This window comes from Desmodus rotundus, chromosome 3, assembly GCF_022682495.2.
Source record: "Desmodus rotundus isolate HL8 chromosome 3, HLdesRot8A.1, whole genome shotgun sequence".
Lineage (NCBI taxonomy): Eukaryota > Metazoa > Chordata > Mammalia > Chiroptera > Phyllostomidae > Desmodus > Desmodus rotundus.
The window spans coordinates 168,151,813-168,168,228 of NC_071389.1; positions in this window are offsets into that span (position 1 = coordinate 168,151,813).

The following is a 16,416-nucleotide window of genomic DNA, read 5'->3' on the forward strand; positions in this document are numbered from 1 at the left end:
TCTGGAGTTAGACACCTTAGGTTTGAAGCCCTGTCCCACCATTTTCCTGATGGAAGGCTTTGGTATGTTACTTTACTCCCTGTGCTTCAATTTTATCATCTCTGAAATTTACAGGATAAAAATACTGCCCCAGTTTATGGTAGGTATTGTAGCAGGATTAAATGAGTTGATAACAGGTGTCTGGCACATAGTAAGCACACAATAAATGTAGGCTTTTATATGTAATATATATTTTATACATAGTATATAGTTTTTTCAGGGCACCCTTTTCAAAAATACAGGATAATAAGTAAAAATCCAAATCATGAGGTAACAGTTTTAGATACAACTGTTCTTCTACTACCAGGTCCAAAAATAAACATAGCCAGTATCATTGTTTTAAAATCCCTAGGCAAGCACCTTGACTTCACCACAGGCTCCTACAATGTGCCAAGCACAGCTGGGGTATGGGGTACACAGTGATGCACCAGACAGCTCTCACGGAGATTATATCCTAGGACACAGATAAGATCCAATCAGCATATAAATTAAGATAATTTCAAGTAGTACCAAGTGCTCCGAAGAAAACGAAACAGGCCCACACAATAGAAAGAGACTGGTACGGCAATAGGGATGACTTGGTCAGGGAAAGGCTTTTGGTAACACGTGTTCAATATCTCTTCATTGCTTATCTAGCACAAGTTTTTATAGACTTATGATTTGAAATGAAGCAACATGGAGCAAATCTTTCCCTGTACATGAGCTCTCTATAAACAAGATAGTGCCACAGTTGCATGTTTTCAGTATTGCAGAAGGTGTATCGGTTAAGCTGATTTTGAATAATGCTCTTCTTAATTGAAAATCTGCCCCTTAATCGTCTTCTCTTCTTAATTCAGCTGCTGGTGGTGTTGACTACGTAGTTTTGCTTAGAAACGAGTTGCATAAATCCTTCTTCCTTCCCTCAATATGTTTCCCACCCTCGCTTTCGTGGAGGCAAGCTACCCTTTCACATAGGCTTCATAGTGTCCAAACATAAAACGTTGAAACTCGGGGTTTTTCCCGTGAGCCCCGTGCATGTCAGGCATTCTGGGCTTGAATGTCAGACAGTCGTCATTTGAAACTAGGACATACCATTTATCAGCTGTGTGGCTTTGGGAGGGTTGTTAACCTAAATAAGCCTCATCTCTAAACAGAAGGGTAACTGTGAGGTTTGGATGAAATTAAGTGAGATTACATATGTGAAACCCTAACACAGTATTCTGGAAGAGGGGGAATCTCCCCTCTTTTCCCTCTTGGTTATTATAGCTGGTCTAATACAGTGACAGAGGCAGATTAACAAGAGAAAACAACCCAATTTAATTATGTGTGTGCATATGGTAGTTCCATAAGAATAAGGGACCCAAGGACAAATCAAATAGGGAACCTCAAGGCAGTTGAGTCTCATATGCCATCTTGAGCTAAGGGGAAAGGGAGTAGACTTGAGAGGGAAGGAGGCAATCCACAGGTACATGAGAAAGAACAAGTATTTGGTAAACAAATTCTTGCCTGGCCACCCAGGAAGGATGGGGAACCCCAGGAGAGAACAAGAAGACTTTGCTAGGTCTCTCACACGTACCTTGTATTAAACTATAGTCACCTTTGGGGATAGCTCCTTTCCTGGAGCAGATCCTCTATCTAAATTCTTTCAGACAATTAGGAGAAGGCCAAAGGTTCTTTTTTAGTCTTTTATTTCTTAAAAATAATCAGTTTAGAATAGTCACTATCCCAATAAAGACATATTTGGGGATGCGAACAATGCTCCCCCTCAGTACCTTGCCTGGAGTTCCGGTGCTCATCAAATATGGAGACCTCCTCCTCCACTCGTACCTCTGGTAACCCGTGCAGAGCTACTGAGTCTCTCCACCAAGTCCCTGAAACTGGGCCAAGTCTTTTCAGGACAGAGGTATTTTTTCTGGTTGTTTGTTTTGTTTTGTTTTTTTAATACTGGGAGGACAGCAAATACCTGGATGATGAGGTAGTTTCCAAAACTACTGCAACAGGCTGGTCCAGGATTTCTAACCTGGGAACCACAGACCCTAAAACACAGGAGCCTTGGGGGGGGGGGCGGGGGGGCAGGGGTGCCTAGAGAAAACTGAGAGGTGTGGAGGCATGAAAAGCAAGCTCTGTCCATTCCGATTTGTGTGATCTGTGTGCTGGTTGACACAGCAGACATTCCTGTCCCTTCTAGGTCTGCTCCCTAGGAGTTCTGCTCCTGGGTCTTGATGAAGTTTTTATACAGCATCGCCATTTCTTTCCTAGTAAGTTAGAATGCAGTGATTTCATCGGAACTCTTAATTCCCAGTCGCACACCTGCCCGTTGCATACCTTTTAGTGACTAAAATTTTATAAGACACCATGGGATGCGGTGGGAATATTGCAAAGTATTTATGGTAGCCTAAGGCAGTAGCTGGAATGATTTTGTTGTTGCTGAAACTAGATGTTTGGTTCCGATTACAAAAATAACATATTCTCAAAACTGGTAAAGTTAGAAATGTCAGTGTAAGAAATATCTAAACCCATAGAGAATTTTTATGAGTGTTTTTGAACCAAACTGATGACATGTGCTGGGAAGCGAGATCTTAAATGCTCCAGAGAATAACAGTTTTGCAGCTTTTATGCATCTAAAATTAAGGAGGGACTGTACGTGAAGGTGGGAGAAAGCAAGGCAGGAATTGGATGATGTGATAGTTAACAAGACTGTGTACTCTCTTGATGGCCAATACCCCTTCAAGGGGTACCAATTACTTCTGGCATTTCGAAGGTGCATTAACCTAGATGCACAAGAACAATGGACAAGGCTGGCTTAGAAGCCTTTCGGTGAGGAAGTTATATGCCTGGGGCATGACTACCCGCAATTACCTGCCCCATTAGGAATTTATGATCAGATCACCCTGTGAGGTTACTTTCTGTAGAACCCCCCCCTTTTTTTTTCTTCCACAGGAAACAAGTAAAGTGATTATATGGTATTCCAGAACCATATTTCAGAACACTTTCTGCTTCAGAATCTCCTGGTTGCTTGTTAACTATGCCAGTTCATGGGCTCTCCAGAAGTACTAACTCAGAATCCTGAGGGTGGGACTCAGAATTGACATTTAATGAACTTCACGTGCAACTCTTCAGGCAGACGAAAATCCTGTAACTAAGGTTCTGACCGTGTATTTAATTGTCCTTGCCCTTCAACTACTAATTTTTGCATCCAAAATAGAAAAGCAGGTAAGATGCTGAAAATGTCTGTTTTGTAAAATGATTTGTAAGTTTCTGTAAAACAACGTGCAAGTTTCTAGTGAATTATGGCTTTGCCAGATAAAAAGCTTTCTACAGTAGGGTGAGTACAAAGTGCAAAACAAACATGGATCAAGTAGGATAGTAGATGCAATTTACATGTATCTGCAAATAAACCCCACCCCCTTTGTATAGAGAAGCAGCGGTTTTAAAGCCCAGAGGGGTGCTCAGTGAAATTGCTGGTGTTTGCTCTTTTGTTTTGGTTTCAGTTCCCATGTATACACTCCTGTGTTTGCAGAGCTGTGGCAGAGTCCACACTCCACCCCAGCTGCAGGCATCTGCATTTTGCCTCCCCAACCCCAGTGTTTGTTTTGGGTCCTGTGTTTTTGAGAGAGGTATGGCAACTAGGAAGGAGAGTCCACAGTGCACAGGCTTGTATCTGTAGGAATGGCTTTATCTCCCTGGATTTAGGGCACCATGAGGACTCACTTCCCCCCACTCCAAATGGTGGACTATGTCCAATTTTTATTTTCTCAAGCAGAGTTGCATAAACAGAAGGACTTAGAAAATGAGCTACGGGGTCAGATAAACCTGACTTGAAATTCTGACCCCACCATTCCAACTATGTGACCTTATGTCTCAATTTTCTCATATGCAAAGCGAGCACAATTCCTAAAAGGAGAGTAAGGATGAAATGTCATAATGTATATAAAGTGCATGGCACATAGTAGTATTAATAAATGGTGTTATAATTATTACTCTTTCACCTAAACTTTGAACACCTACTCAGATACAAACCTGAGAAGGGAGGAAGGATGGAATGCATCTGACACAGAGGAGTGGTTTTCTTTTGGAGGGGGAGGGGAGCCAGTCTGATGGTGCCGGTCTCTTAATTAGGATTGGGTGTCCATACCCAGGCCCAGGCTCCATGCCAACTAAGCAATGACTTCCCAGGACTTCCCAGACATTACTGAAGGACCCCTAAGGGTTAAAGAGATGGAGGGAAAAGAAACCTGAGGAATTAAGGCAAAGCTCTAAGCAATTGTATCAAACAGCAAATTTTGCTTCCTGTAACATACACACATTTATTTTTACATAAAAACAATGGTTTCCCCTCCTCAAATCTTCACCTTAAATTGGTGTTCTAGGGAGTTGCACTACGTTTGTCCTAAAGCCTCGGATGCTGGTGGGTGAGGACATACACAGCAGTTTGGGAAGCAGCCATCTAAAGTCTAAAGAACAAAGCACACATTCCTTCCTAAGGCCTTGAATCCGAGCACTGTTTACTTCTCTAACCTCTGCCCCTTCCAAACACTTCCCAAACAGATAAGGTCCTCCACTGCCTGTGTCTTTTTTCCTGTGGTTTCACCGTGCCTGAAATGAAAGGCCTTCCTTCCCACTGCCCTCTTTCCTGCTTCCCCCACACGCCAACTCTACCTCCCAGATCCAGCTGGAAAGACAATTCTGGGAAGCCTTCCCCAGTTCCTCCTGTCAGGTGACAAGGCTCGTCCATCCAGCGAGCTTTTGGTACCTGTGGCAGTAACTCTTCTATTGTTGGCTAAGAAGATGGACCCAGTTTTATTCATCTCCATGTCCCCTATTGCAGGAATACTTAGAGAGCACTCAATAAATAATTATAGACTTGACTGATTAACTAAAGGAAGACAATTGGAAAAGGAACTGTTTTAAAAAGACTCTCCCTCATACCCAGTTTTATTCTTTGGACAAAGAGGATTGAATAAGCCCAACATTTTAAAGAGAGAGATTCTGAATGATGATAGCTCATGTACATTAATGTGGATCTGGTACAAACAAAAGGGCTTGCATTAGTTGTATGACTTTATTATACTTCCTTCTCATATGTTTTAGGGAAAAAAACTTTTAAAGTTCTTTAAGTTTTCTAAATGGAACTAATGTCTTAAAAGTGAGATAAGAGAAGATTTGTCAAAACTGATTCATCTCTGTTTTTATGTTTTTAGTTTGTTGGGTCAGGCTAAATTCATTCCTCCAGTGATTATTCTCAATTTTTTCACCTTTAAATAGGTAAGTCCCTATATGCCAAGGTTACAGGTTTGATCCCTGGTCAGGGCACATGCAAGAATCAATCAATCAATGCATAAATAAGTGGAACAACAAATCAATGTTTCTCTCTCTCTCTCTCTCCCTCCCTCCCTCCCTCTCTCCCTCCCTTCCTCTCTCTCTAAAGTCAATAAATAAATTTAATTTTTTAAATAATGATGTGAAAAGTGCACACACATACATCCAGACACAACATCTGTTGAAAGAGGAAAGTGAATCGATTATAAAAATCCACTGCTCTAAGAATCTTGCTATATTTGGCTTTATATAGACAATTAGCACTGAAAATTATTGGATGTGGCAGTTCAGTTCCTTTAATTGCAGGTACTAGAAATAACAACCAACCAAAACAGGAAAGAAAATCCTACTCTCAGATTAGTTTGCTCATAAAGTGTGGTACTGCCTTGGAGGTCTGCATTCCATTTTACCCACCAGTCTTTAGTGATCCTATGTACTCGTCTAGTGCTAGGGCATATCAGTATCTTAAAGAAATATGTGACCAGAGTTTTAAGTTTATTTTCAATTTTTTATTCCAATTCTTACTTATCCATAGCCTTCATTAATTGACCTAGTTAGTATGTGCTTTATCTTTATTAACAAAATTGTAAGCATATGTCCTTCTCTACAAAATGCAAATTCACTTGGAAATGCATAAGCACTCACACACTGATGTGTATGAAGAGGCAACAGAAAGGATAGGGAATTTGAATGTCAGAGTAATATTTTCTATTGGGACATATATAAGATAAATTATTACTCATGGTATATGCTTCACTTTGAAAGAGGATTTCTTTATTTTAAGTAAATACTGTAATAATCATTTCCCACTAAAATGAAGAGTATACATCTAAATAAAAGAACAAGAAAAAATTAAAGCCATGAATATTTCCTCAAAATCTGTACCGTAATTTAACCTTTTGAATTACCTAATGTTTTCAAAAGTAGAAACTGTCGGCCTCTTCAGGGATATTCTCTGAGGTTACTTGTTAGTAAATAGGCAAGAAATTTTGAATAATGTTACTTCCCACTAGGTACAGATCATTTCCAGGTGTTCTGGGGGCATTTCTGAATTTTAAAAATGGTTTTTCTTTTGTGTTAGTGAACATCAAATGGTAAACCTCCACAAAGATCATAGAGGCCCCTGATTGAAAATTGATCAAAGAGAATTCACAATGTCTAGAAAGAAAAGGTGCAAAGTAAATATTAACAAATTTTTCACCCCTGAAAAACCAGAAATGTAGGCATGCAATAAGTATTAAGGGAGGCTCATAATCTTCCTAGGAAACCAAGAGAACAATAACCACAGGAATGGTTTAAGAGGTTGCCACACACAAGAAGTGTACAGCTGGAGATTTTGCTTCAAGGAACCATAGAATGCAAATGGTCCAGGGAGAAAATCAAAATTCCTTTATGAGATATGATTTCCCTGGAGAAAAATAGAGTTGGTGTTCTTCAGCATTTATACTTTTGCACCTTTACAAAAATATCTGCTGAGAAATTATTTATTGAAACTGTAATTCAGGCTTGATATACAAAATGAATGTACTAATACCAATTCTTGCTGTGGCTGGCCACTCTTGGGTTAGAACTAGGCACTCATATTCACACTTCTGGTTGTTGAAAGGGAAAAGGAATCTTTAATAACAATAATGAGGTATTCCATTTGAAACCTATATTTAAAATCCCAACTACTAGTCAAGTGGAATTGTGACCTTAGAAGGTAGACCCCCAATCAACGAAATCTCCAATAAGTTACTGAAGATTTGGGGGGAAACCACGGTGCTCTTGTCCCCCCATTGTAAGCACTGAATGTACTCCTGTTACTCAATTTACCAAACTTCACCTCATTCTTCCATCTTAGCATACACCCATTTTTTCCGAGGGCACACGTGGTATTCATGAACAGATTTCCAGGAGCTAACAAACCACCCAATACATGCTAAGTCCTTCAAAAAAATGGCCATCAAAGGAGTACAGGGGCATCCTTTAGTGTGAAATCTAGTGACCAATGGATAAGAAGTGCTATGTTATGCGGGTGATGTAAAACCAAGTTGGAAAAGTTGTTTTCTTCTAGGAGCCTAGATTTTTATTACCAGTCTGCAAAATTAATATAAATAGTTAATATTATTGTTGGTACAATTTAAGCCATACATAAAATTGGTTTAAATGATTCAAAGCATTACCTAGTTCCTTATACATTACAAAGGTTGTGCATTTAATATTTTCATGTGATTCCAAGATAATCTTGGAATATCCTCACGTATTCTTTTTTAAAAAATATATAATTGCAGGTACAGTGGAGTGATTTTTTCTGGAACATATCTTTATACTCTTATCCAGTGAATTTTTAAAAAATATCTTCAAGACTCTCTGAAATAAGAAATAAAGAAATACACGTTTATGAATTTTACACTCTGCCCCAAATGCTGTACTAGATGCTATGTTTCATCAAAATAGTCTTATGAAGTAGCTATTATATACCTATTTTAGGGGAAAGTAAATTTGTTTATGGGTAAGGAAATCATTATTTATAGCCTCTCAAGGAACAGAACATAATCTGGACTGGGTGCTGTCTGGAGTGGGCTCACTCCTGAAATGTGACCATACTAGAAGGCCTCTGGAGCAGATGAAAGAGATCCAGACTCTGCCCCCCAAGGGGTAACCACATGTCATAGCATCCACTGTGGTAAATGAATACAGTATTGTTGAGTGTATTCCCACAGGGTCTTTTAAATTAATTGGGATGGAACTAGGAAATATTTAGTCTTGTGGGTGAGGTTGCTAGTGGAAAATAGGTAGTCAGTTGTCTTTGAGGCCAAGCTGCCCTGTTTGGGTCATAGGAAAATGCTGGGGTACCCCCAGGTCTCCCCATCATTCCCATACTCCCATCCTCTATCTCACACAACCCTGCCCAGTCACTAACTCATCACCCTATTGTCTTTTCTTCATAGCACGTATCATTGGACAGCATTATAGTTTGCCCACCATAAATCCCGCTAGGATACCATCCTATTAGAAAGGGACATTGCATATCTTGTTCTTCTCAGGTGTCATCATACCCAGAACAGTGTCTAGAATGTAGGAAGTGCTTAATAATTATTTGTTGAATGAGTGATTATACACGGAACATTTAGGTCCTCGAAAATCTGCTTACCTTACCCAGACCTAACAAGGTTCCAGAGTTCTGCTGTTAAAGGCATTGCTTTGAGTAAAGTAAGTTATATATACTCAAGGGAATCTGATTAGAAACTAAATGTGCTTTGGGGCAAAGATAACACTAGCCAAGGGGTACTATTAACATTTTAATAAGTACTAATTGTCAGATGGGTTTTTATCTAATCAAAAACAAAGCTGTGAGATATGGGGACAAGTAGGAGCAAGACAGTGTGGCTCAGAGCAGGGACTGCGAAAGCGAGGGTCCTGAGGAGCTAGTTTCCTGGGCCCCGGATGTGAGGTGAGGACGTAGGAAGAACTAAATGGCTGACTTTGATGTCTTTAAATGTTTGCCGCAGACTCGCCTATGTCCTCACTTCCTGTCTGTTCATCTTTGTTTTCTCAGCACCCTTTCATAGTCATCTCTACCATCCAAAAAAGGATGGTTTCTATGTATTTTAGTTTCTTTTTCCAGAAAAAAAGATAATACATTAATTGTATAATGCCATCTGAGATCTAAAACATTTTTCTACTCTCCACCTATAATCTCTTTGTAGTTTAAGCTTAAGCTAATTCATTCTTTGCACTATCTCTAATGGAAAGGAAACATCTGTTTGGCATTTAATTCATGGAATATCTCTCCCTATTTTCAGAGACCCTCAAATTTTGTACTCAACAGGCCAGCTGAAGGATAAAAAAAAAGTTCAGCTTTATTTGCATAGGGTGAGAGAGAGTTCATTGCAAGGATTTCACCCAGTATTTATAAGCCAAATTTAGCCAAACCACTTTGTTTAGACACTTCATCTCATTTCTCTCCAGTTAAAATATTTCAGATCTTTAAGCTTTTTCCTGTGGGGCCCATTTCACAAACCTTTAATTAGCTCTGTGGTTCTTTCATAAAGTCATCTTATTTCTTTTTCTCTCCCTAATAATATGAAAACTTTCCAACCAGTAGATTTCTTTTCAGTCTCTGAATTCTAGACATGCATTTACGTCCTTGCAGAAGAAAATTGTGTATCTTTAAATAATTTATGATTTTTACCTATAATCTGTTATGTTAATCAGCTGATGTCAGAATGTGTGCCCTAGACCAAGAATGTTCAAAACTCAGTTAAATAAGAAAAATGAAGTGAAAACAGAAAGATTTAAAATGTATAATAAGAATAACTGTATGTGGTTATTCAGGGATAAAGAATTTAAAACAACCCATAATAAAAGAAAATTTAAAAAATAATAAAATTTTAAAAAGAAAACATAAACAACCCAATAGTTATCGAAAGTCTAGACTTGTACATTTATATTAATCCTGTGTTAAAACTCAGTTTTTTAAAAATTATCTTTGAGGGAGGATTTTGTGTGTAGAAAAGGCTATTCAGAACTTTCAAAATTAAAGTTACAAGTTCTAAATAGTAGTTTTGTATAAATGTGTTAAATTCCATTTACAAATAATATTCTATGTTTGGTAAATATTTTCAATCATATTTAAGGGTCATTAATTAATATTTTCCCTCATTTACAGTTAAAGGAACTCTTTTGAATATCTTAAACTATATTTATAAGTTTAAAATATTCATTTTCTTTTAATACTATAATTTTCTGATTTAACAAAGAAAACAGTCCTGGTATCAAATAGACTATAAATCTTTTTTTCTTTTTTATTGAATGTATTGGGGTGATACTGGCTAACAATATTATACAGGTTTTAGGTGCACAATTCCACAACACATCATCTGTACACTGTACTGTGTCCACGACCCAAGTCAAGTCTCCATCCATCACCATTTATGGCCCCTATACCGTCCTTCACCCACCTTCCCCCTGCCAATCACCACACTGTTGTCCATGTCTGAGTTTTTTTTTTCTTTTTTGCTCATTGCCACATACCTCCACCCAGTTCCCCAGCCCCCCGCCCCCTGACAGCTGTCAGCCTGCTCTCTATCTATGAGTCTGTCTCTATTTTGCTCATTACTTTATTTTGTTCATGAGATTCCACATAAGAGTGAGATGATGTGGTATTTGTCTTTCTCTGACTGGCTTATTTCACATAGCATAATGTCCTTCAGGTCCATCCATGCTGTTGCAGAGGGTAAGATTTCCTTCTTTTTATGGCTGAGTAGTATTCCATTATGATTATGTACCACAACCTTTTTATCCTCATCTACGGATGGACACTTGGGCTGCTTCCAAATCTCAGCTGTTGTAAATAATGTGGCAATGAATATGAAGATGCATGTATTCTTTCAAATTAGTGCTTCAGGTTTCTTTGGATGTATTCCCAGAAGTGGACTCACTGGGTCATAAGGCAGTTCCATTTTTAATTTTTTGAGAAAACTCTATACTGCTTTCCACAGTGACTGTACCAGTCTGCATTCCCACCAACAGTGCACAAAGATTCCTTTCTTTCCACATCCTCACCAGCACTCGTTGTTTGTTGATTTACTGATGATGCCATTCTGACAGATGTGAGGTGATATCTCATTGTGGTTTTAACTTGCAATTCTCTGATGATTAGTGATGTTGAGCATCTTTTCATGTGTCTACTGACCATCTGTATGTCCTCGTTGGAGAAGTGTCTATTCAAGTCCTTTGTCCATTTTTAATTGGATTTTTTTGGCGTTGAGTTTTGTAAGTTCTTTATAAATTTAGAATATTAACCCCTTATCAGATATAGGCCATAACTAATAGAAGAAACTTCTAAGTACAATGAACTTTAACATCTCTTAACTATTCTAATATGTATATCAACTCGATAAGATTTCAAATTAAATCACAAGTCTAAATTAGTTACATATTTCGTGTTTTAATTGTAACTAAAAACTGATCGGTTAACTCTAATAGGCCAAATTCCAGGCACTGAAAGTACCCAAATTACTAAGGATACACAGATTTCCTAACACAAAATATGTTAACATCATGAAAAACTTTTTAAATCATGGAGTTGAAAGATACTTAGCCACTAAGGAAGTCATTCTGTCATCTGTCACAGTTTGGGGGATTACCTTCCCATGTGATTTTTATATTGCCTTTTCAGCATGCTGAAGCTTCATGAGGACCAGATGGTACAGGCTGGATAACACTGGATCCGTGTTGGTGACACTGAAGTGGCACAGAGACCTATTTATAGCCTCTGTCAGAGGGTTCATCGTTTAAAACAAACGGTGGTCATATAGCCACAGATCTTAGAGGTGAGTCATTTTATTACCTAATTTTCAAGTTACATTAGGACCTATAACAGCCGCTCTTGAAATTCTCTTATATGATTGAACTTTGTATTTCCTTGGCTTTTGAGATATTTAAATGCCTTTTTCATTAAACTCTTGCATTCTTTTCATATATTTTTAATGTCTTAGAATCACCCAACTCTTATACAGATATTAAAATTATAATGCACTGAATTCTATCTATGTCTCATGGACTTGTGTGGTTATTTCATCATAAGTTCTGAGATCCTCAAAGTGACACCTTACAAATCCCCTTCTAAAAGGGATCCCAAGGAAATATTTATGGACGGGCAAAATAATTCAACCACAAGGATTTCATCACAGTATTATTTTCAGTAGAAACTGACCTACATGTCATACAAAGTCTTTTTTGTTTTTTAAAAATTCCTTCAGGGAAGGAACCAAAGTTTGTTCATTTTGTGTCTCTCTTTTCATTTCAAGAGAGACCTTATGCCTTCGCACATAGAAGGTGTTTAATAAATGCTTGTTAACTAAATAGAAAGGTAAATAGTCTCTCGAACACTTCTCTGCAGCAGTTGTATCACCGGGAGTGGGGTTTCAGAAGACTTTGTATTCCCAAGCGTCTCCATGAGCCGATCCTTAAAATGAATAATTTTTGTTTTCTAGGCCTTAGGTCAAGTACTATACAAACTCACAGCTCTACTCCTCCTCTCTTTAAAACAATAGGACGTGGTTCCTAAGACCATCTTATACAAAATTCTAGATCTGCCACTCCTCTGTAAGATGCAGTTTTAAAAAGAGAAAAAGTAAAATAAAGTTTTTGATACTTTTGTCACATTTGTTCTTTAATGGGAACAGAGGATGTGGGAAAGAGAGTGGTAACCAGCTGAGAGATGCGTCTGCTTTGTTACCAATTAATCACATCAAAATGCTTACATTTTCCAGAGATTGTGCAATAAATATAGAGTTATTTTTGTGATAAAGTAAAATAAACTTTCAAATTATGCTTAAATAGTACTGTAATCTACTCTTAACTTTTTTCACCAATCATCCAAAAGCTACGGTTGGTCAGTGGTAGGGACACAGGCACTATTGTGGTTGTGCTAGAGACTGGGCAGAGTGTGACGCTCATTGTCATTGGGCACTTTACCTTCACCACACTAAGAGGGAACTGGTAACTCAGAGACTGGAAAGGAGAGTCCAGAAAATGTCCCAAAACTTCAAATGCAGGCTGGTCGGGCTCCTGGGAGCTCTGGTCCCCCACTTGAAATAGAAATGCTCACGGGTTTGCAAATTCAGTATCTCATCCAAGTCTTTAAGTAAATAGGAAGTTCTGCTTTCCAAGGTGAGGCAGACAGGTAACCAGATAACAAGGTGGACTGTAAACAGGGTGTAGATCATGTTATTGTCAACATTGAATAAAGGGGTAAGATTTCCTATGAATAAAAGGACAGAAAGGTCAGCGGGCCCGAGGAGGAAGAGAGGCAAGTGGGAGGGGTCACAGGACTTGACCACTGTCTACAGTGGGTGGCGTTGCTGAGAGTCATTACATCCTTGGTGGTAGTCCTGGAAGGCTTGCTGGAGGAGATATGGTTTCAACTGCTGCTTATCTCAAACACACGTATCATAGAAGTTGATACGATACCACATTATACCACCTCCCCCCTTAAAAAATTGTGTTATTTTGTAAGTAAATGAGAAAACAAGAAATAAATCTCTGGTATCTCACTAGGAACCTCAACATAGGTGAATTAACAGCACCTTGGAGAATCATCTTAGAATATGGTTGTGTGATGGTCTCCCAATCCAGCCCCCATGTCAGTCCCAAGGTTTGCATGCTACACTCCCATCTCCACCCCAAGAGCTCCCTGTCTCTCTCCATATATCCTCTGTGCCTCTCCCTCAGTTTTCCATTAGAAATTTATGAATAGCTGTAGAAAAGGCAAATGACACCTGTGTTTTAATTCTGGCTCTGCTAGGCTCTCTGAGCCTATTGCATCGTAGTTTAAAAAATAACAATGCACACTTCCTAACAATGCTGTCAGAGTGAAGTGAGATCATGTCTGGGAAAGGACCAAGCCTAGTTCTCAGCTTAATGTGTGACTGAAAGATACACCAGCATATTTTTCAAAACATGAAAATATGGCCAATAACAAACGAATTTTGATGCAGTTTGATTATTTTCCTACTTTAGTCTTGCAACAGGTCTCCCCTCAGCTCTTTTTCAATTCTGGATGGGAGAAATTTTAATCATGATAACCATATTCAATTAAACATAGTGTTAAGAAATATGTACTCTACTATTGACCATGAAACTAAAGAGATTTTAGATTTACGATCCTCCCATATGGTTTTAGCATGTAGGGGCTGTTGACATAAGAAACGTCCAAACCTGTAGAGAATTTTTATGAGTTTTTTTGAGCCAAATTAATTATATATGCCAGGGAGAAAGATCTCAAATGCTCCAGGAAAAAACAGTTTTGCAGCCTCTTTTATGCATTTAAAGTTAAAGAGAGAAAGATTAGAGAAAGCAAGGCAGGGGTTGGATTAAATGCTCTCTTACAGGTTAATACCTGCCTTTGAATACCCCCTTTGAAATACTGGCATTTCAAAGGTGTGTTAACCAAGATGCACAAGAACAATGGACAGTGTTTGCTTAAAACCTTTTACTAAAGAAGTTATAGGCTCATCCTTGGCCTCCATGGCTCAGTTGGTTGGGCATTGTCTCACAAAGCAAAAGGTTGCCGATTCAATTCTCAGTCAGGGCACATGCCTAGGTGGCAGGCTTGGGACGTGTATGAGAGGCAGATGGTCAATGTTTCTCTCTCACTCGATGTCTCTCCCCACCTTTTTCTCCCTCTCTTCCCCTCTCTCTGAAAATAAATAAGATTTTTTTAAAAAAGGTAACAAGAAGAAGTTATAGGCCTGGGGAGTGACTACCCACCATGATCTGCCCAGTTTGTGATTTATGGTCAGATCACATTATGAAGTTACTTTTTATAGAACTGTTGTTCGCCCACAGGGCTTTGGGTCCTAAATAAATTTAGAGAAAGTGTTCTTCCTAAATCAAGCCTTTTCCCTTCCACCATTATCAATGGTCTTTTTTTTGTATTTTACTTTATTTTTTATTTAATTAAATTTTATTGATTATACTATTAAGAGTTGTCCCAGTTTTCCCCCCTTTGCCCCCCTCCACCCAGCACCCCCCCACACTCCCTCAGGCAATCCCCCCACCATTGTTCATGTCCATGGTCATGCTTATAAGTGCTTTGGCTACTCCATTTCCTATGCTATACTTTACATCCCTATGGCTATTCTGTGACTGTCTATTTGTACTTAATCCCCTCATGTCTTCACCCATTCCCCCACATCCCCCTCCCATCTGGCAACCATCAAAACGCTCCTCTTATCTATGGTTCTGTCTCTGTTCTTCTTGTTTGCTTGGTTTTTTAGATTCAATTGTTGATAGATATGTATTTTTTGCCATTTTATTGTTCCTAGTTTTGATCTTCTTTTTCTTAAATAAGTCCCTTTAACATTTCACATAATAATGATTTGGTGATGATGAGCTCCTTTAATTTTTTTCTTGTCTGGGAAGCTCTTTGGCTGCCCTTCAACTCTAAATGATAGCTTTGCTGGATAGAGGAATCTAGGTTGTAGGTCCCTGCTTTTCATGACTTTGAATATTTCTTGCCAATCCTTTCTAGCCTGCAAACTTTCTTTTGAGAAATCAGCTAACAGTCTTATGGGAATTCCCCTGTAGGTAACTTAACTACTTTTCTTTTGCTGCTTTTAAGATTTTCTCTTTAACTTTCTTTTTTTTTTTCCCTCAGTATTGTGTAATACTTTATTTCCCCCCCTCTAATTTTATTGTTATTCAAGTACAGTTCTCTGCCTTTCCCCCCTACCTTTAACTTTCAATTTACTGCTCACTCAGGTCTTACCTCTGCAAGGGCAAGGTCTTCCTTGACTGCCCTGGACTGCCTAACCTTTCCGTTATTGAGTACGACCATTAGTACTTACTAGCTGTGAAACTCCCACGGAGACTTCGCCATAAAAATAGCATTCATCATCTCAATCCCCACTTACAGGGCACTTTGTATTTGTCTAATTCTTACAGTAACCCTGTAAGGTAGCTATAATTATCCTGATTTTACAAGGGAAGGCAATAGGCTAAAAGAGATGAGGTAACAATGGTAGGGCTTGGATTCAAAGCATGAGGTTTCCGCTACCCCAATCTTTCTTCCAGATATGCTTATTATTTATTCATTTTGCTTTTTTAGATTTGTGGGTTAATTAATTTGTGTGTCCCCTTCCATAAATTATTCATAGCCATGCCTCTGAATGAAGGACTTAGTTACAATGCAGTTTAGTTGCATTTGATTCCTCTTCACTTCTAAGTTACAGCCAGTTACCTACTGAACAAAGCGAATGCTCTCCAATTCTTCGATGCTGTCATTGCATCCTTTCAAGACAAAGGTAGAAATGCTAAATACTCTCTATACACACTTATTAAACTCACTGAATTAATGAAAAAAGGGAGACCATAATGAGAAACCCCAATTCACTACTGTCCCTCAAAATTTGAATCCAAGAACCTAAGTCAATAGGCATTAATATTGACCCAACAAGTTTAGCTCAGTGTCAACAATTTTCCAAATAAAGGACTTGAGTTATTTGTTTTTAATGATGAGGTGAGCCAATGCAGGGCTAACTCAACTTCGTGCTTCTCAAATGTTTTTTAAAAAATAAATTTGAAAGT